This window comes from Ambystoma mexicanum, chromosome 5p, assembly GCF_040938575.1.
Source record: "Ambystoma mexicanum isolate Mex_15411 chromosome 5p, UKY_AmexF1_1, whole genome shotgun sequence".
Taxonomy (NCBI): domain Eukaryota; kingdom Metazoa; phylum Chordata; class Amphibia; order Caudata; family Ambystomatidae; genus Ambystoma; species Ambystoma mexicanum.
In genome coordinates, this window is record NC_090930.1 from 373520780 (window position 1) to 373541695 (window position 20916).

Sequence of the window (20916 nt, forward strand, 5' to 3'; positions counted from 1 at the left end):
AACATATGAACATTTTACGAATTCACAAACCAGCACACATACACATTATATGTAGTAATACATAAGAAGTGTAACCCATATATAAAACACACTAACCAATCATTTAAATACAATATGTTCTAAAATGGAATATACCAAAAGAAGAAAGATAGGCTTCAAAGTACGCTGGAGTGGCTAGAGGAGTGGCTAGAGGCTAGTGGCTAGAGGAGCATTTCCCACATGAGTAAATGTCAGAAGATAGTGAATCTAATGGTAGACACTTTACAATATAAACCATTTAATTATTATTTTTTATATACATTTAACATATATATGTTTTTGTACAGAGCATACCAAAATGGAAAGTACTACAGAAAAAGCTGTTATGGATAAGACTCTTCACAGCATAGAAGAAAAAATGCATCTACTGTTGGTAAATTTTAATAATTTAAAAAACTTTGTGGAAGATCATTTTAAACAAAAGAACACGTACCATTGTCCCACATGTACCTGTCCCCCCTCACCATATCCCAGTCAATTATCCCCAAACCCTCTCCATGAACCAAAACGTTTTGATGAGACTTCCATCCCTTCTTCACCTCATACAAATCCTGTTGAAACCCCTAATTCTCCTGTTTTTGTTTCAGTCTCTGCCTCCCCTTCTCTGTCATAAATTAATCATACATGTTAAATAAAGTTACATTTTTAAATTGTGTTCTAATTCATTTCATGTTTTTTTATTAAAGCAATTTAGGTGTCCGCGGACAGCGCGAGTATCCGGAATGTCCGTAAAGAAAAGAAAATGGAGGTGTCCTAAAGAACACTATCATTACAACCCAGGCGCTGGACCATGGTGCAATTAGCACCATGGTCCATGCCGGTCTCCGGCATGGTGGATGGCGGAATTACCGCCCCATCACAAGCTTGGCGGGGGCAGTAATTCCCCATTCACCATTTGCCCTTCCCCATTCCCATTTTGCCCCATAGGGCGTAATGGGGAAGGCGCTAATTATGGCACTGTAAATTACGGTTGCCGTAATTAGCTCCAAGGTCCCTTAGCGGGTTGGATTTTAACACCTGCAAAAAGCAGGCGTTAAAGCCTCCAACCCGCTAAGGGACGTTGTAATCAGGCTCTATTGGTTTAACGGCGCCAATGCTCTTTTTACGGTGCCGTTAAACAATTAGCGCCAGGGTCGTAATGAGGCCCAATACCTGTCCGTATTGTTCGCTAGCAAGTTGAAACTGGTCTAAGAACACATGCGGTGTCCTAAAATGTTCGTAAATAAACAAAATGGGGGTGTCCTGAGGACGCTATGCCTGTCCGTATTGTTCACAGGCAAGTTGAAACTGTTCTAAGAACACAAGGTGGGTCATTACGACCCAGGCGGTAAGTACGCCAACTTTACCACCATGGTGTAAACTGCGTTTACACCATGGTGGATGGCGGATTTACCGCCCCATTCCAAGGTGAGTGGGGCGGTAAATCCCCATTTCCCATTTTACCCTTCCCCATTCCCATTTTTGCCCCATAGGGCATAATGGGAGTGGGGAAGGCGCTAATTACGCCACCGTAAATTACGGTGGCGTAATTAGCACCAAGGCGGTTTAGCGCCATGGATTTTAACGGCTGCTAAAAGCAGCCGTTAAAATCGGAATCAGGCGTTAAGGGTTAACGACGGCGTTAACCCTTCAATCCTGAGTTGTAATAAGGCCCAAGCTGTCTCCTGAAATGTTCATCAATTGACGAAATTGGAGTGTCCTGACAACACTGTCCGTATTGTTCGTTGGCAAAATGAAAGTGTTCTTAGAATATATTATGTGTCCTGGGATGTTCATAAATAAACAAAATGTGAGTGTCCTGAGGACGATATGCCTGTCTGTATTGTTCGCAAACAAATTCAAACTGTTCTAAAAACACATAAGGTGTCCTGAAATGTTCGTAAATAAACAAAATAGGGGTGTCCGTAGAACTCTATACCTCTCCGTAATGTTTGTATGCAAGTTGAAACTGTTCTAGGAACACACGCAGTGTCTTGAAATGTTCGTAAATAAACAAAATAGGGGTGTCCTGAGAATGGTATGCCTGTCTGTATTGTTCGTAGGCAGGTTGAAACTGTTCTAAGAACACATGTGGTGTCCTGAAATATGCGTAAATAAACAAAATGGGGATGTCCTGAGGACGCTATGTCTGTCCGTATTGTTCGCAAGCAAGTTGAAACTGTTCTAAGAACAAACGCCTGTCCGTAACTGTTTGTTTGACGTGTGACGCACATTTAATTACTTCAGGACCCAAACAGTGTCTGTAGAACATCAACGCGCATGCGCAAACCACTGTCAGTGCATTTGGTGTCCTGCGGACAGTCGCTCCCTTCGCGGATATGTTCGCGAACCTATCATGTGACCGCGCCCACGCTGATCGCGTGTTCTGAATGCGGACACTGTTCGTGTCTCTGAACAATTTAAAAGTACATTTTCAAGTAATCCACAATATTTTTCAATAAAAACTCACCATAGCACAAGTCCCACATACTAATCCTGATTTTCTACATACATTTTGAAACTTTTTGAACTTTTTTTTGTGTTCGATCTGTCCGCGGACAGCACTCATATCCGCGAACCGCGTACAAGCACCCCTATAAAAGACCACGCCCTAGAGATTATTCTCATTGTGTTTCTGGCTATCCTACAGAGCATAGCAAATTTTACTGCCAACTGCAGATTTCCATCGTGAACCTGATGGCATCCATGGCTGCACTGCTGCCTCCTGGTGCTGCATCTGCCACAGCACCACCCCCTACCCGCTCCACCACCACCACCTCCTCAAGGGCCTGAAGAGGGGAACAGGAGTGAGGATGCAGAGGAGGAAGAAGAGGATGATGAGGATGAGGTAGTTGAACTCCCTACTACCCGCACTCGGCGTGAGTCTTGGGAGTGGCGGTTATTTACCATTCGTGGGAATGGTCCTAAGGCTAGTGCGGACCAAGTCACCTGCAACAAGTGCAAAATGGTACTCAGTCATGGGAGGCTTGGTTCGTACAGCTTTGGGACCACTACCATGAAGCGACTCCTAAAGTCATTTCAAACTGGGGCCATTTGCAAGGTTGTACCTTGCGAGGAGCGTAGCAGGTTGACTTCCTCTACTTCATCCTCCGTTTTTGATCCTGTCACCACAAGGAACACTCCTGTGGGACAGCATATTCCTCAAGCTGCCTCACAGGCCATACACAATGCTGATGACCCTTACCTTTCGAGGGTCACAGTTGTGTGTATGTACTGCGATGCAGTACTGTGCAGGGGGGAGAGACTTCAAAGTGCTTTTGAGACTATCATCTCAGAGCACGAGAAGATCTGCTCACTACCCAAATAAAACCCACACTACATCCTCCTCTCTCAGCTCGCCCTTTCCTTTCCTATCCCCGTGGTTGGTGTCCCCCCTTACCCTCCTTTCCCCTCCTCTCCTAGTGTGTCTTGTATAAATAAATACAAAAAATGTAAAACAAAAATAAAAAAAGGCTCTTTTCAGAGCCGCCTTTCACAGTTAAAAAATAGAAGTGAAAATAAATGAAGCAGGGCCCTGTGTATTTTTTAGAAGTCTGCGGACAGTCCGCAGGCATCTAAAATCTTGGGGTGCTGCCCTATCATAACCATTGCAGTTTTGTCTGAGAGGAAGTGGTGGCTCTTAAAAGAGCCTTTTGGGGGTGTTTGTGTTTGAAAAATTAGAAATACTTAACACCTACTACAAAATGGATGTTGTCATTCTTAAAAAGGTTGCAATGCATTTTGTACATTTCTCAGAAAAATCTGATTGCCAGCATAAGTAAGATCGACTCCATCTCTGCGAAAAATGTATGTACTACGAAACATAATATTTTCATTGTGAAAAGAGGACATGCCAAAATTTCTTAGAAAGGCACAAACAGCCTTATTGACATTGCACCTTGCTTTCTCCATTTGTGGACCAAATGAAGAAGAACAAAGACACATTTGTCTCTGCACAATCAGTGAAAGAATTACTTGAGAATTTGGAAACATGTCCATGACCTTCCCAAGTCCTTCTTTCATTGCAAATTGCAAAGAAATTCCAGACACATGTCCTAAACTGTTCCCGCCACAATGAATTATAATTATATTTGGATGTTGCTCTGTCTCCAAAGTACCACAGAGAGGTAGCAAGTCCAGCCACTTCATTCCACGTACTCCATGCCAGTGTTCTTCCACATGTGAGAATCCAAGATCTACAGCTACTCCACAGCTTTCTGCATGCACCTTCAACCAATGTATCCACGATTCTCCCAAAATCCAAACAATCTGTTTTCTGAAACACACAGCCATAGCTATCTGTTCTTCTCTCAGCAAAAAGAGTATTAGAGAAACTCTCTCCTGGCACAACACACCCACCAAACTTTCCTGACCCTCTGCTCATTCTCCTTTGCATGGCTCCCCAACCCAAAATCCCTGGATGTAACACCCGATGTCTGCGAACTACCACCATGTCCGTGGACATATCGTAACATGGACAGCCCTTCTACCATTTCCACTTCACTCTCTGTGCCATTCCCTCATTGGATGTAGCTAAGAAGTCACATGACCATACAACAATCACATAGACGACATCTACATCTAACTGCATCATCATAGATCAGCACTGCAAATGTACTGTTAATCTCTCTGAGTACAAGTGTCATTTCATTGGAAAGCACCTTCTACAAGAAATATTGTACAAGTCTCCAAGATTTCTACTTGCAGCTCCATGCATACCTGCATGAACACAAACTACATGTATGCATATTTTCTGTAAAGTACATGCACAATTCTTCTAGTTTCATATAAACAGATTAACTGACTTTTAGCTTCTATAATCTGTAAAATGAATTTACTTTTCTTTTTTTCCATCTCCTAAAATCAACTGTCACTTACAAACTTTTATACTTTTTAATTTCTTTTTACACACACATATTCAAAGCATGTTGAACTAGCATATTTTAAATAAAATATATAGAATATATAGAGTGCATATAGTCAAACAAAAGTGAATGCACACACTATGTTCAAATCTCAAACAGCAATACTTGTACAATAACATTAACATGTATTTATTTATTTATTTATTTATATAACGCAAGCAGCCCATGACTTTGAGGCACTGTTACTTGCAAGAGCTTAGTTACAGGAATAGTGGTATTCAGTGGTACATTATGAAGTCCACAAGGCATAGTAAAGATATTTTGTTTGCTAAAGTTAGTCATTGCAATACAGTTTATTCATTAAGAACATATGATATATATTCAACTGGTGCGACGTATCTTATGTGAATAAGATCGTTTTCATGGTTTTGAGGAAAGCGCTGAGGATGTCAATTAAAAAAATCAATGTCTAAATTAAAAAACAGTGCTATATAAAAACAAAATTACGAATTTGTTTCCTTTACAATTGCAGTGAAGACCATTCTCCTGAAAAGAAGCAGCCGAATTTGAAGTACAAAGAACAACTAAGAAGAAACCTGCTCATTTTAGAAAAAAAGTAAGTTGAATACCACCACAATATTTGTATTATTACTCAAACACACTGTAAGGTAAGGTTAATTCATGCTATTTCTGTGCCTAAAAATAGAGATTGTGCACCATTCTGTCCAAAAATGCCCATTTCTTAAACAGCGATTTACATCCAGAATGGCCCAAAAGTTCCTATTTTTCGACACACAAATGACCTAACTCAGCCGCTAGAATTTTCATATTATAGAACAAACAACTGTTTTAATTGTATAGCATTAGATTTACTATTTGTACTTCTCCACACCACTAGCTTACTTTTTTTGTCACCTGAACCCCAGTTTAGTAGCACATACATTCAAGAATACCCATCCCTAGTAGTTGTAGTTGCCTAATGCACAATCACACACCATTACATACATCTTTATCATATTACTCAAACACTCAAGCACACAGCACACATACATTGCAGAACACCCCAACCCATACCTTCTTTATTTTTTTCAACAGACCCTAAAGAATGCCTACCAAAGATCAAGTCTGTAGAAAGAAACGCAGAAAATAAAAGTGTCCAACATAAGCATCCATCTCTAGAAGAATTTGTAAAAAGTTCAAACAAAACATCTAATACAGTCATTTAGTGAAACAAAAGAAGTTTCAAGTACAGAAACTTTGCCTCCTCTGTCAAAATGTAAAACGAACCAGAAAACAATTAACAAAAAATCAGCTATCACTACAGATAAAACTGCTTCTATAAATCTTGATATAGTGCGCATACCAAAAAAAAGTATTTTAGCAAAAATGTTCTGTCACAGAGTCCTTCAAAATCTTATAAAAACAGGAGAGAAACCAGGTTCAACCCTTAAATCCTTTCTTAGGAAATTAATTTTAGAAGCCTTGATTGACAGTGGAATTCTTCTCAAAAGAAAGTTATTTGTTTTAGTGTTAAACAAAATGAAACCACTAACAAAACTAATGACTAAATTACAAAAAAGACTTCTCAGTAAACGAAATGTCAACAGAAAGAACTTCTTAAATATCTGCGGAGGTGAATGGAGTCACACTACAAACACAGAACCATACTTTAATGAAGAAGGATAAAAACAAAAAACAAACACATGTAATTGCCATTCATAGCAGTGGTCGAGGTTATAAAAGAGTTAATAATACAATAATGGAACAAGAAATACTGCTTACAAAAATATGCCCTGAAAACTTCAAATGGCCATGCATGTCAATGTGTAACATTCCCAAAAAATGTTTCAAGTCTTTACGCCAATTTCTCAATCAATATGTGAAAGGCAAAGACAAAATCAAAATTAATCTACTGCCTAATATGGATACCTGTCCAGTGTGCAAGCACACAGGACTACAAGGAAATTCATTGACTTGCATTACAGGACCTACTTAGAAAACCACCTTCCATGATATGAAAAGGATATCAACACATCATTCAACTATAAGAAATCTAGTCTATAAACTGTACTATGCTAAAAGTCCTGCTTTAGCACTAGCCAATTTAAATAACATTCTTCTACATGGTACAGCAAAAGACCTAGTTGAAGAAATCGACTATATTCAGAAAAAATATTTTGGAAGTGAAAGCCACTTACAGAATGAAATAGCTTTAAAGCAAATTAGCAACAATTCTATGCATGGCAACCTTTTACTACACACATACAAAAAAGAAATACTAAAATTTAAAAGTACATCAGCTGAAGTACCAAACCATGTGTGTGTATGTTGCCGCAGACCTTTTCATAAAACTAACACAAAAACTGTAGTCCTATCATACAAAATAGAAGACAATGAAGATTCTAAATGGTTTGAATTAGCTCTCTACCTTATAGCAGAAAACAAATACGAAATAACTGACCCCTTAATACTTTGCAGTTACTGCACTACAAAACTTGACAACAACCAAACTACTTCACGTGCTATCAAAACCCCTACAACAACTTAATTTACATGAGAGCATCATAATTCAAAGAGTGCACCCATTTCAAGCAATAATACGCCTTCATCCAAAAAAAGCAAAATTACCTCCCTCTGAATTAGTGAAGGGTATTCGTGGAAAAGTAGTGTATTTACCATTAGATCTAAAAGAAAATGTGCACACTCTAGGAGTACAACATCTAATGGAGCAATCTTTAATTATCTGGTAAATGGAGTACCTACAAAAGACAAAAAAATATGGCAACGGCTGGTAGATTTACATAAAGTTAGACAAGCCTTGCAATATCTAAAAGAGAATAATGAATACTACAAAGAAATTAATATTGAAGAAAACTTGAAGGATACAACTGAAATAATTCAAGTGACACAAGAAGCTGGTCAATTTGAGCTCCTAGATCCTGCTATAATATCAAATATTCATCCATTGCACTCTAATGACACCATAGAAGATGCACTAGAAACGTACCAAATGCGTCAAACAAAAGGATCAACAATCAGCATATGGGAAATAAGTATAGAAGCACATGTGTTTCCTCTACTCTTTCCTACTGGCAAAGGAGGAAGGTACGATGATAGACCAATCAAATATCAGCATCAGAATACCGCTCATTACAGATGTATTCTGAAGATCCCAGATTTAGACAAAATGTGGAATACATATTCCACCTACTCTTTGAAAGTGAACTAGCAACTTTATGTTACAGACTTGCACACACATTAAAATCAGGATCTCACTTTCAAAATATGTCAGCTACACAATTATTACAAAAAGTGCTTCAAAAAGATGAGGTTTTACAATCAAATATTACAAATCTATTAGCAAATTCGCATGGTACTAAAGAGTACTGGTTTCAACGTCATGGAGATGTACGTTGTATGATCAGAAACCTTGGCCCACCCACTTGGTTTGGTACATTAAGTTGTGCAGAATATGCATGGGAAGATTTACATGATTTCCTACGCATATCAAACAAAAACAAAACAAACATAGATATACTAACATTTGGAGAACTTTGTTCTCTGGATCCTGGTAATATTTCAAGATGTTTTCACCATCGCTTCATTGCTATGCTACACTTTATTTGTAATAAAACTGTTCCTCCCCTTGGAGAAGTGCAACACTTCTTTTGGAGAAAAGAATACCAAGCCAGAGGAGCACCACATATCCACATGCTTTTTATGGATTAAAGATGCTCCTAAATTTGGTCAAGACAGTGATGCCATTGTTTTACAGTTTATTGAAAAATGTGTCACTTGTGAAATTCCATCAGAACCCACAAATAGTGATCTTCATGCACAAATTTTACAATTTCAAAGACACAAATGTGGCAAATTTTGTTGGTGCAAATACAAAAACAAAGGCAAATACTACACCAAATGCTGCTGGACCAAGGACTAGTTAATGGAGCACTGGGTACAGTTGTTGGCTTTCAAACATACCCACGTGACAACAAAATTCAGTTTGTCAATATTCTCTTTGACAAACTTTCAGAAGTAAAAAAGGATAGGACGCTCAACAGCTCGATTCCTTCTCTTCAAAAACATGTATGTACGCAGAGCACAATTTTCTCTAACTCTTACATATGCAGTCACCATTCATAAATCACAAGGTCTTACCCTGGACAAAGCAATGATAGACATTGGTAACACAGTATATAAAGAAAGCATGAGCTACGTAGCACTATCACGCTTACGTACACTTGACGGTCTATTTCTAATAAACTTTGATGCAAGTAAAGTAAACGCTGATATTCCTTGCATTTTAGAATACAATAGACAATAGAATTTGTTCACTATACACTCCCCATCTAAACACATATTCTGTTCCACAAAAAGTAAAACGTTGTAAAAGAAAACTAAATCAAACAGAAATGCAACAAGATGTCACTGAAAATCCTCCAAAGAGAGTAAAGAAACTAAAACTTCATCAAGTACCACAAGCATAAAAGAACCAATTAGGGAAAGTAAACCAGGTACTTCATCAAAGAAGGAAAACAAACTAAAAAAAAATCACTCAGATACAGAACAACCTGGTTCATTTAAACTCTCAAATATAGTTGGTGTAAATTGCTACGCAAATGTAGCAATGAATATTCTATTTCAATTACCACCAATTGTTGACAAAATTTACTTACACAGTACAGACCAATTGTGTTTGGAAATGTTAGTACTTCATAGAAACGCAACAAACAATCCTGGCAACACATATAGGGCCTCATTACACGGATGGCGGTAGGGATTTAACGTTACCGGTAATGGAATACTGGTAACGTTAAATGCCCATGCGGATTACGACCCAACTCACCGCCATTAGCGGCACTGCTAAGTACGGTGCCACTAATAGTGGTCAGTCCGCGTGCACGCGACCCGCCATCCCGTAAATAACGACATGCGCTAACAGCACACCATCACATGGCAAGTGCACATGGCAATAGCGGCATGGTAAATCCCCCAAAACCCCTTACCGGCATGGCGCTAATACCGCCATCGCGAACCGCCCATTAAAAGAACTAGGCAGTGTTAACACCTGCCACAGGTGGCCAAAATCAGCACAGATGGAGGAAATGGAGACTGTGGCTGCTCAAAAGAAGCACACCACACCCCTTCCCACAACCCTTCCCACACCAAGATGGTTCCAATACTGGCAGCATTACATGGCCTGGAGGACCTGATTGCAGCGCTGCTGCTACAACAACAGGCAGCACAGAGGAGAGGCAGGAGGAGGAGCAGGGCTAGACAGGCACAGCAAGCACCACCATGCCACCTAATCATACCACAGGGGCACGCATCAATTCCCCGGATCAGAACCAGTCCATTTAACCTAACACCTGAGCAGATACACACCCTGTACCGTCTGGACCGGGACACCATCACCAGCATCGTGGACATGATACACAACGACATTCTGAGCCTCATAGACATCAGAACTACCATCCCCCCTCTACTCAAGGTGGTGACAGTGCTCCACTTCCTGGACACAGGAACCTACCAGCATACAGTGGGGCAGATGCATGGCATCTCCCAACCAGTATTCTCACGCATACTGAACCAGGAACTCAATGCCCTCCTGAAGCATGCACCCGAACACATATCCATGCCACGGACTGGACAGGAGATTGAAAGCACCAAAGTTGGCTTCTATTCACTGGCAGGAATCCCAAGTTGCATTGGGGCCATCGACTGTACACATGTGGAATTGGTCGTCCCACATCACAATGAAGTAGTATACCGAAACAGGAAGCAATTCCACTCCATGAATGTCCAAATGGTATGTGACGCCAACAAGATAATCACAGATTGCTGTGCCCGATTTCCAGGATCTACCCATGATTCCATGGTCTTGCGGAACTCAACTATCCCCCGCTACATGGAGCGACAAATGGTACAACGTCCGTTGCTACTTGGTGAGTAGCAGGCCAAGCAAATGGCAGTGTGATTGGAGGGGGGGTAGATAGATACTCAACTGGGGGTGCATTGGGGGGGTAGATAGATACTTCAACTGGGTGTAGCCTGTAGTCCGTCGCCCAAATGCACATACAGATGTACGCAAATGTCCATCTGGGAGGGCAGCAACGTACTTGAGATGAACGGAAATGCAAGTATATGCTACACAACACAGCTGACAATCCAATTCTAGTAACATCAAACATCAATCCTCATCCACATTGCACGACACTCCACGCCACGAAATACACAAATGTCATCCATGCTGTCAACATAGTCATGCAGCATTCCTACAGCACAACATCAACAATGCATTGTGCCCTTCGATGCATGCAAAGGGATACCCCCTAGCCATGGCAATGCACCAGGAACCCATGGCACCACTGAAGTGATGCCTCTCAGCATGGCAACAGCAATGTTGGAAGGACAGTACACCACCAGTGTGGTACCAAATGTGCCTGGCCACAGGGACACCTATGACCTGGCCTCACCCAGAACATGTCAATTACTTTTGGAGGCTTCAATGGGGCATGTCTACTTGCAGGCTTGCACTCACCTTTGCACAAAGCAGTTACACAGACCATTTCCATTCATGCAGTTGATTGTGTACATGAATCCCAATGTTAGGTCAAAGTATGTGATATGAACAGGCCACACTTGTGTTGAAAAGTAACAGGACCCCATTCCTTCCCCCATATAGGTGATGCCGGCTATCCCCTGAAGAGGTGGCTCCTCACACCTTTACTGAACCCACAGAACAGGAACAAAGAAGAATGCAATCATGCACATACCCATACCCGCCTCGTGATCGAGCAGACTTTTGGACTTTTGAAGTCACGGTTTAGGTGCATTGGCAGGTCTGGTGGCGCTCTACTGTATGGCCATGATAAGGTGGCAAATATCACCATGGCATGTGTCATTCTGCACAATATGTGTAGCAGACGGAATGTGCCACTGCCTTTGACATTGAAATGGAGGCACCTGATGAGGATGATGATGGGGATGAGGATGGAGGTGAAGGGGATGCAGGTCATGTAAGAGGGGATGACCAGGAGGGACGTGCTGTGAGACAGCATTTGATTAACCAAATCTTCTGAGTACCATGTACTCGTACTGTCACCTGTATATGGCTGGTGATGCACTGGTGTCTGTTTGCTAGCTCACAATGGACCTTGGCGTCAATAAATTGCACATACACAATGAAGGAGTCCAGGCCTGTGTTTTGCTCAAACAGTGCTTTAATGAACTGAAACAGAAAAATGTGCAAGTCCTCAATCATCCCACCACCCTTCCCCCCACACCCCACAACTGTCCCATCACATCCTTCCCCCCACTCCCCACAACTGTCCCATCACACCCTTCCCCCACCCCCCACAACTGTCCCATCACACCCTTCCCCCCACCCCCCACAACTGTCCCTCATGAGTCTCCAACAATGTTTGCGTCCAGGCATGCACAGAGGGGAATGGACATTCACACCCTATTGGTCATTGGCAGGACCAGCATTTGGGGGCTGGCTGGAGGTGCGCCTGGTGGTGCGTGCAGAGCGTCTGAGTGGGCTTGTCTGCCGCGAACTGGTGGACGAAGAGGTGGCAAACTGTCCTGGTGCTGGTGGTGGTGGGATTTGGCGGCCCATTGCATCCGCAATGCATGTGAGCACCTCCCGGACGCGTATGAGCACCCCACACAGCCTGTCTGTGCACGACTCCATCCCCTCCCTGGAGTGCCTGGATGTCTCCCCGAGCTCTGCCCTGAGACGGGCAGCCTCCTCGACATGCTGACCAACCAGCACAGTGAGAGCCTGTTGCCGCTGGATGATGCTGGCCAGGTCAAGGGCAGTGTAGGGCTGTGGGGATGTGGCTGCTGCACATTCTGATGCTGGCCGGTGTACAGATGGAGGCTCCAGGGGGTTACTGAATGTGATGGCTCTGGGGTTCGAGCAGGGCTTGGGGTGTGCATGGCCAGGTTGAGATCTGTAGGCTCATCCACATCAGACAATGGGGCAATGGCTGCCGCCTCTCCTGCCGAACTGGCTGCAGCTGAGGGTGGACCCTCAGTGGCTTTGATTGGGGGGGGGGTGAATCTCCAGATGCGGGGCAGTAGGGTTTGGCGTGGCACTGGCAGTGGCGCTCAAACAATGTTTTGAATGCTGCAAATGGAGCCTTGAGCCTTTTCCCCTTGATGTCATTGGGGCGTCCTCGCTGGGCTGTGGCCTTTTTTTCTTCTGCACAGGGGGTGCCTGGGATGCTTCCTCGCTGTCTGTATGTGACCCTGTCGGGGACAAGAAGGGGGATGTCATTGGTTATGGTTCAATGTACTCAATGCAGGCTACATCATGAATTCAGTTGGGGCCGTTTGGACTTCATTGTGAAGGATGCAGGTGATGTGTCATTTCAGTGGCTCATCCATGCAGTGTTGTGTGTGGCACTTGGCTGTGCTGATGTGTGCATGTGTGTGTGTTTGGGTCTGGCACTGACATGGGCAGGGTGGAATGCATGTGTGGATGTTTGGCCATCCATGAGGTGATCCAGGGCGGACATTTGTGGGGACTTGTGCATTCACATTGCATGCTTGCATCAGTGCACTTACCTCCATCAGAAGTCTCTGCCACGCCATGCTCCATCCTCCCAACTCCCTCAATACATTTGACTCCGATGAGCGATGAGGTCGGCGCATTTCTCCTCCCACTCCTTTAACTTGATTGGCGACCCAGATCCGCCAGCGGTGGCAGTCTTGTGATTCTCTGCCAGGATCATTCTGACCCGGAGTCTCAGCTCATCCCATCCTTTCCTACACTCACGTACAGTGCGCGTGCTGCTGCCCACAGCACTCGCTTTCATTGCCACTTCGTCCCAGATAGCCTTTTTCTTAAGGAGGGTCTCCCGCCGCATGTCATTTGCGAAGACCACTGCAGCATTGTCCGATAATGTCTGAGTCAGCATGAGTAACTCCTCATTGGAGAACTTTTCCTTCTGCTGACGGGCTGTGGTTTTTTCAGTGCCTTGGGCATCGTAACGGTGTTGCAATGGATCTCAGACAGCAAGGTAACACAAACAGGTACAGGGGGCAGAGGATGGCAATGGATTGTGTTTTTAAAGATGGCTGCCGTGCTCTTTCCCATTCCTGTGAGATGACGCTTTTTCCGGTTTCGGTATTTAACGGTCACCGCTATTAGCGACGACCGATATTTAATCCTGCGTCAAGGCAGAGGTGCTATCTGCACTGTCGAGGAAGACGGTAAGTGACTTTTGGGGGAGTTTAGCGGGAAGGCAGCAGGGGCATTACCGGCAAGGCGCAATGCTTGTGTCCGCGTACTCGTAATGGTACGCTATTAGCGCCCTCCTGCGAGGGCGGACACGTTAAGGGTGCCATGCCGGTAATTTTTCGGATTTTACCGCACAACGTGTAATGAGGCCCATAGTGTTTATGGAATAAGACAGCAATTGAACTACTGTGCTGGAATGGTGAAATTCACTATAAACTGACAGGAAGATCGACAAGAATTTCTAATGTCCTTACCACAAGTACTGGAAAAAAACGCATACCTATAAATGAAATCTTCCAGATTTCATACATGTGGAAACATACATGCACTCTCTGCAACAATGTGACACAAGAACAAATCCCCAATGAACGCTTCGTATATATATCAATACCTAATTGTGAATCCATTCCATTTCAGCAACTTGTACAAAATGCAAACCATGGTAGATTATGTTCTACCTGAAATTCGGATAATCGCTCGACCTTACTAATACAAACACATAGTAAATACGTAATACTAATGCTTCTACGTTACAATGCAGATGGTACCAAAAACAACTGGAAGCTGACTGGATTCACACATGGTCAAGTATCACTTGGTAAGAAAACCTTCACAACAATAGGTATAATCTACCACACAGGAGCCAGAACCAATGCAGGTCAATATACTGCATATATAAAAAAGATTTGTGGATGGTTCGAATGTAATGATCGTACCATTACTCTAAATCAGAGATTACCTGAAAATCTTACAAACGCTTATTTAATCTTCTTAAAACCAAAATTTATAAACTAAACTGTACTTAAACATTAACTAAACTTTTATTAGAAAACTATAACTGTTACAATATGCCAACAGCGATATAACTGCCCAAGATTCTACAACAACTAAACAGATAAATGAATACCACTAATTTATATAAAAAAATAATCAGTTAGAATATGCCAACTAGTATCTAACTACCCCAAGATTTTCAATAACCAAACAGATAAATCAATACCACTACATTATAACAAAAAATAGACAGTTAGAATAAGCCAAATGTATGTTTCCACTTGTTTGAAATCTGGAAGATTTCAATTATAATTATGTTTTTGTTTTCCAGTACCTGTAGTAAGTACATTAGAAATTCTTGTGGATCTTCCTGTAAGTTTATAGTGAATTTCACCATTCCAGCACAGTAGTGCAATTGTTGTCTTATTCCATAAACACTATACATGTTGTCAGGATTATTTGTTGCGTTTCTATGAAGTACTAACATTTGCAAACACAATTGGTCTGTACTGTGAAAGTAAATGTTGTCAACTATTGGTGGTAATTGAAATAGAATATTCATTGCTACATTTGCATAGCAACTTACACCATTTACATTTCAAAGTTTAAATGGACCAGGTAGTTCTGTATCTGAGTGTTTTTTTGGAGCTTGTCTTCCTTCTTTGAAGAAGTACCTGGTTTACTTTCCCTAATAGATTCTTTTTTGATTCTGGTACTTGATGAAGTATTCATTTCTTTTAATCTCTTTGGAGTATTTGCAGTGACATCCTGTTGCATTTCTGTTTGATTTAGTTTTCTTTTAGAATATTTTACTTTTTGTGGAATAGGATATGTTTTTAGTTGGGGGGTGTATAGTGAACAAAGTCTATTGTATTCTGAAATGCAAGGAATATCAGTGTTTACTTTACTTGCATCAAAGTTGATTAGAAATAGACCATCAAGTGTACGTAAGCGTGATAGTGCTACGTAGCTCATGCCTTCTTTAAAGACTGTGTTACCAATGTCTATCACTGCTTTGTCTAGGGTAAGACCTTGTGATTTATTAATGGTGACTGCGTATGCAAGAGTTAGAGAAAATTTTTCTCTTCGTACATACATGTCTTTGAAGAGAAGGAATCGAGCTGTTGTGCGTCCTATCCTTTTCACTTCTGAAAGTTTGTCAAAGAGAATATTGACAAACCGAATGTTGTTGTCACGTGGGTATGTTTGAAAGCCAACAACTGTACCCAGTGCTTCATTAACTAGTCCTTGATCCACGTCAAGGTTACGTTTAAGCATTACTCTGCAATTTAAGGATAATTTTAATATTTATTCCAATCCAGCTTTGCTGGAGATTGAATTTTCTAAACTATTTAGTCTCATTGTGGCTTGTTCACACATGGGTAGTGTCATACCATGTATGTCTAATTTGTCTGTGGTGCTAATTTCAATTATTGGTTGGATTTCTTTTTTTAACATTGTGTCATTGAATTTGAAACAGCTTGCAAGAGTTGGCATTAAGGCCATACAATTGACATTTTTGTGGGCAAATTGTTCCATAACATCTGTAGCACATGCATTATGGCCATAAAGTGCATGAATGTGCCGGGTTTTCAATATTGTTTGTGCTTCTTGAGATAATATACCAACTCTCATACTTTTTAAGATGTTGGCATAAGTGGGATCTGCAGATTGCCGCATGTTTTCTGTTAATTCTCTGTATTGGAAATGTTGCCAAAGGTTGACATTTCCAATGCTGCCAACAGTTTTACGGCTGAGTTTGTGTCCTAAGGTTTTAAAAATTGGCTCACCTTTCACTGGTGTCAATTGAAGAAGATCTCCGAAAACAATAATGTGTTTTCCTCCAAAGAGCTCTTTGTAGTTTGTTTTGAGTACTTCTTGTAATCTGAGGTGAATCAAGGCCAACATTAGGTTGGAGACCATGCTCACTTCATCTATTAGTACTATTTTCATTTGTTTTAATACTCTGAGCAGTTCCATTGCAGCTTCTGTAGAAAGTTTGTAATAGTCTAATTTGTTTTGGTGTTCTACTGGCAGGAGTAGTAATCAGTGTAAAGTGACACTGCCTAGGTTGTAGGCAGCTAAACCTGTGGGGGCAGTGACAACAGCTGACAGTTTGTTGTTTGTCAATTGTTGAAGGAATTTACTGATGATTTTGATTAAGAATGTTTTTGCCGACCAGCTTCACCACTGACATACAGTAGTATAGGTTTGTAATTTTGGCAGGTGCATTCTTTGTTTTCATGTTCTAAACCATGTGCAATTTCTTTTGTTACTCCTTCAAAATGCTACGTTGTTCATTGTTTAGTTTTGATTGTAGTATAGTTAAGTTTTCTTTATCTTCATACTGACACATGGGGGCCGATTCATGGAACAAATGTGCGCCGAAAATCCCAGCGCAAGCAGGCGCAAGGAGGCGCAAGCATGAGAAAGCAAGCGCATGCGCACGCATGCGATTCAAGGAAGGCGCTGCGCTACTTTCCCACTGGTTGTGCGCCAAATCCGTGCATGGCGCACGCTGGCGCACACGTCTCCAAACAGCATGCGCTAAGCGCACATAGCGCAGCGCACACAACAAAAGTAGGCTGAACAGGGGGCGTAACACGCGGAATGGGGAATAATGCGTGAAAAAGAAGGCGTAACTGGGGAAGTACTGCTGGGAAGTACACGGAACGCCCAAACGAACGCGAACCACACGTATTCATGGAATCGAATAGGGCAAACCCGCGCACAGGCAAAGACACTTACAGGCCTAAACACGTCCGCCACACGAAGGCAGGTGGTACCGTCCCTGTGCATTACAAAAGTGTGCACAAATAAAAAGCACGTATATACTGAGTGGGGTACTTGTATTACTAGGGTGCGTGGGAAGTTTTAAATGTGATTGGCCCTGTGCGAGTGGGGTACGTGAATTCCTGGGGTTCGTGGGAAGTTTTCCACGCGATTGGTCCTGTGCGAATGGGGTAGGTGTATTACTGGGGTGCGTGGGAAGTTTTACACACGATTGGCCCTGTGCGAGTGGGGTACGTGCATTACTGGTGTGCGAGGGAAGTTTCACACGTGATTGGCCGTGTGCGAGTGGGGTATGTGTATTACAGGGGTGCGTGGGAAGTCTTACACTCGATTGGCCCTGTGCGAGTGGGGTACGTGTATTACTGGGGTGCGCGGGAAGTTTCACACGCGATTGGCCCTGTGCGAGTGGGGTACGTGTATTACTGGGGTGCTCGGGAAGTTATACATGCGATTGGCCCTGTGCGAGTGTTAGGGAGAATTCTCTGTTTAGGCTGAATTTCCCTACCTAGTGAGTCCCCCAGCAGCTTTGCGGGATTTCTGGGGTTTAATTTTTTTCTCCTGCCAAGAGTGAGACTCTTTTACCCTCACTCTTGGACATGTTGAAGTGTGTTTTCTTGGTTAAACCTTGTGTTGAATGGGCTATGGGGTCTCTTACTCCATAGGGCCTCATGTATTTTTGTGATGTGGGTCACACAGCACCCTCTGTGCCGTGACCCAGGGGTGTCCTAGGGACTCCCCAACATAGACTCCATACCCTGGGACTGACTACTGTCTCCCAGGGCATGTAAAGTCAACAAAGACTTTGCTAGTCTTGAATCCTGAACAGAACCAGTACAAACCATCATATTGTGGACGTACTGGCTGGGGCAATTCGATTGCCCCAGGGTCTGTTAGTCGAGGGGGCACGTCTCCGTCCCCCCTGATCGAGTTTTGGCTGGTGGCAGTGGAAACTACTTTTTATATTCGACCGCGAATATTTCCCTATGGGATTTCCCATTGTTTTAGGCTAACACATTTAATTATTTATTTACGGTAGCCTTAAACATACCGCCGGTTTATATATTTATTTTTATAACTCCGGTTGGGACTTTTTGCCAAAACTTGATTCTAAAATGGCGTTGGTGTTCGCCTCTGTAACTCTGACCCAAAGTGGAGCCCTTTGTTCCACTTTTGGCGGGCTTCTCCACAGAAGCCCTCCAAAGTGGTGCCACTCTGTCTGGGGTACTTAGGAGGGGTGGAGGGGGATTTAGGCACCCTGGACTGAGTTACCTTGGTAACTCAAGTCGCACTCCGTCCTGATTGGCCCAAGTGGTGAGCCGCCCGGCTCACCACTTAGCATGGTTGAGTGACAGCTAGGCTGGGTGAATGGGGGTTTGCTGCATAAAAGCAGGGCTTTGGGGACTGGGACTTCAGAAGTCGCCACAGGACCAAGAATCCGACGAGGGAAGAGCTGAGCCGACCTGCTTCGACGACACCACCCGGTGGAGCCCTGCTGAACCGTCTCACCACTTTTTCCCGACGACCGAGGAGAACTCTTAACGGAGTGGCTCCTTCCCTTTACTGGTGGGGACAACCAGTTTTCGCCTTCTTTCCGTTCTTTGAGGTATCTCGTGGCCGCCTTGCCTGTGCCAAGCACCCCGGCAACCGGAATACCACACTTTACCCCCATACCGCGAAAGTCGGCACCAACCCTTTAACCGGAGGACTCCGCGGCTGGTTTCTTCCCGGGCAGTGCAACGACCCTCTTCTTCTGCTCTTCAGCGAGAACTTCTTCTCCCCTGACCGACGTCGAGCCCTGCTGCCACTGCCTGGAACAACTGCCACCGCTGGAGGATCCTTTCCGCTTAAGGTACTGTGTTCTGCCTGGCTTCCCTTGCTACCGACTGTACGGGGTAGATTTAGTCCCCGGCTTTCGAACCTGGGAGTGCCTGGGACACTTTGGCTAAACTTTCTGAGCCACTCTAACCTCTTTTTGACTCTTTGCAAGACTTTGAATCTCTAACTAACAGTGTGATCTTGGGCACATTTTCGCTCCGGCTACTCTAAGAGTGGGCCCTGCCTAGTGACTTTTGCTCACCTGTGACTTTATTCTTCTTTAAGCCTATTGCAAGTGCTCTGGACCTTAGAGTGGTGTGTCTAACCCATTTCTGCTTTTTCTCTCCCTTTCTTGGAAACTACTAGAGTGTCATCTAACGTTAAGCACTCACCTCTGTTTTAATTAAGTGGTGTTTACTTAGAGTTGTCTAGATAGGAGAAAGGATTGAATCTACTTTCATTATAACTGTGTTGAAGTGCTTTTACTATATTTTTGCTAGAGTGTTTTTAACTTATGTGTATTTTAAATAAATAACTATATACTTTTGAAACCAAGCTCTGGTCAGTGTTTGCTTGTGCTATTGTGTTTTGGTACATATTGTGTATACTTTACATACTGCCTAACTCTTCTTGAGAGAAGTCTGACTGCTCAGCCACAGCTACCAGGTAAATCTGGGTGGTACAGACTGCTACCAAAGGGGTTTACTGCTCTACCTGTAGTCTTAAATCTTTTGCAGTGTTCCCCAAGGGAACTGCACAGGTTTCTGCCTAACACTGGTGTACAGCGGTGGGATTTGTATTGAGTATACATTTTATTGTGCTTTAGATACCTTAGTGCAACTAACCACAAAGCTTAGCACTGAAAAAGTAAAACCTCTAACATGTCAGTTATAGAAAGCTATAGTCAAGAGTCCCTTGCAGCCAAAACTGCTGATTGTTTAAGAGTGCTCTGTAAACATAAGGATCTCCTGACTAAGGGCAAGAAAATGGAGCTGATTGAAAGATTGTTAGCTAACCAAAGTCTGGGTGATGGTTCAGAGGAACCTACCACTCCAGCGACTGTAGATGACAGTGTTGAAGTTAACATGGAGCAAAATGTTGATGTTTCTGAGGAAGAGTCAGAAGAGGAGGGTGAGGCTGTTGTAACTGTCCCCCCTAGGCCTCTGCCTGCTCTACCTGCTGTACCTACTGGACCTTTACCAGGTCCCACATTTAGTCCTCAGTACTTTGAACTGGAGAAAATGAAGCTAGAATTGGAGTATAAGAAACTTAATGCTCAAACTGACAAAGAACTAAGGCTAAGGGAAATGGAGCTCAAGTATGACTTAGAAATGAAGAAATTATCTGTTGAGAATGTTTCTCTCTCTGGCTCCTCTAGAAGTTCCAGTCCTAAAAGACCCC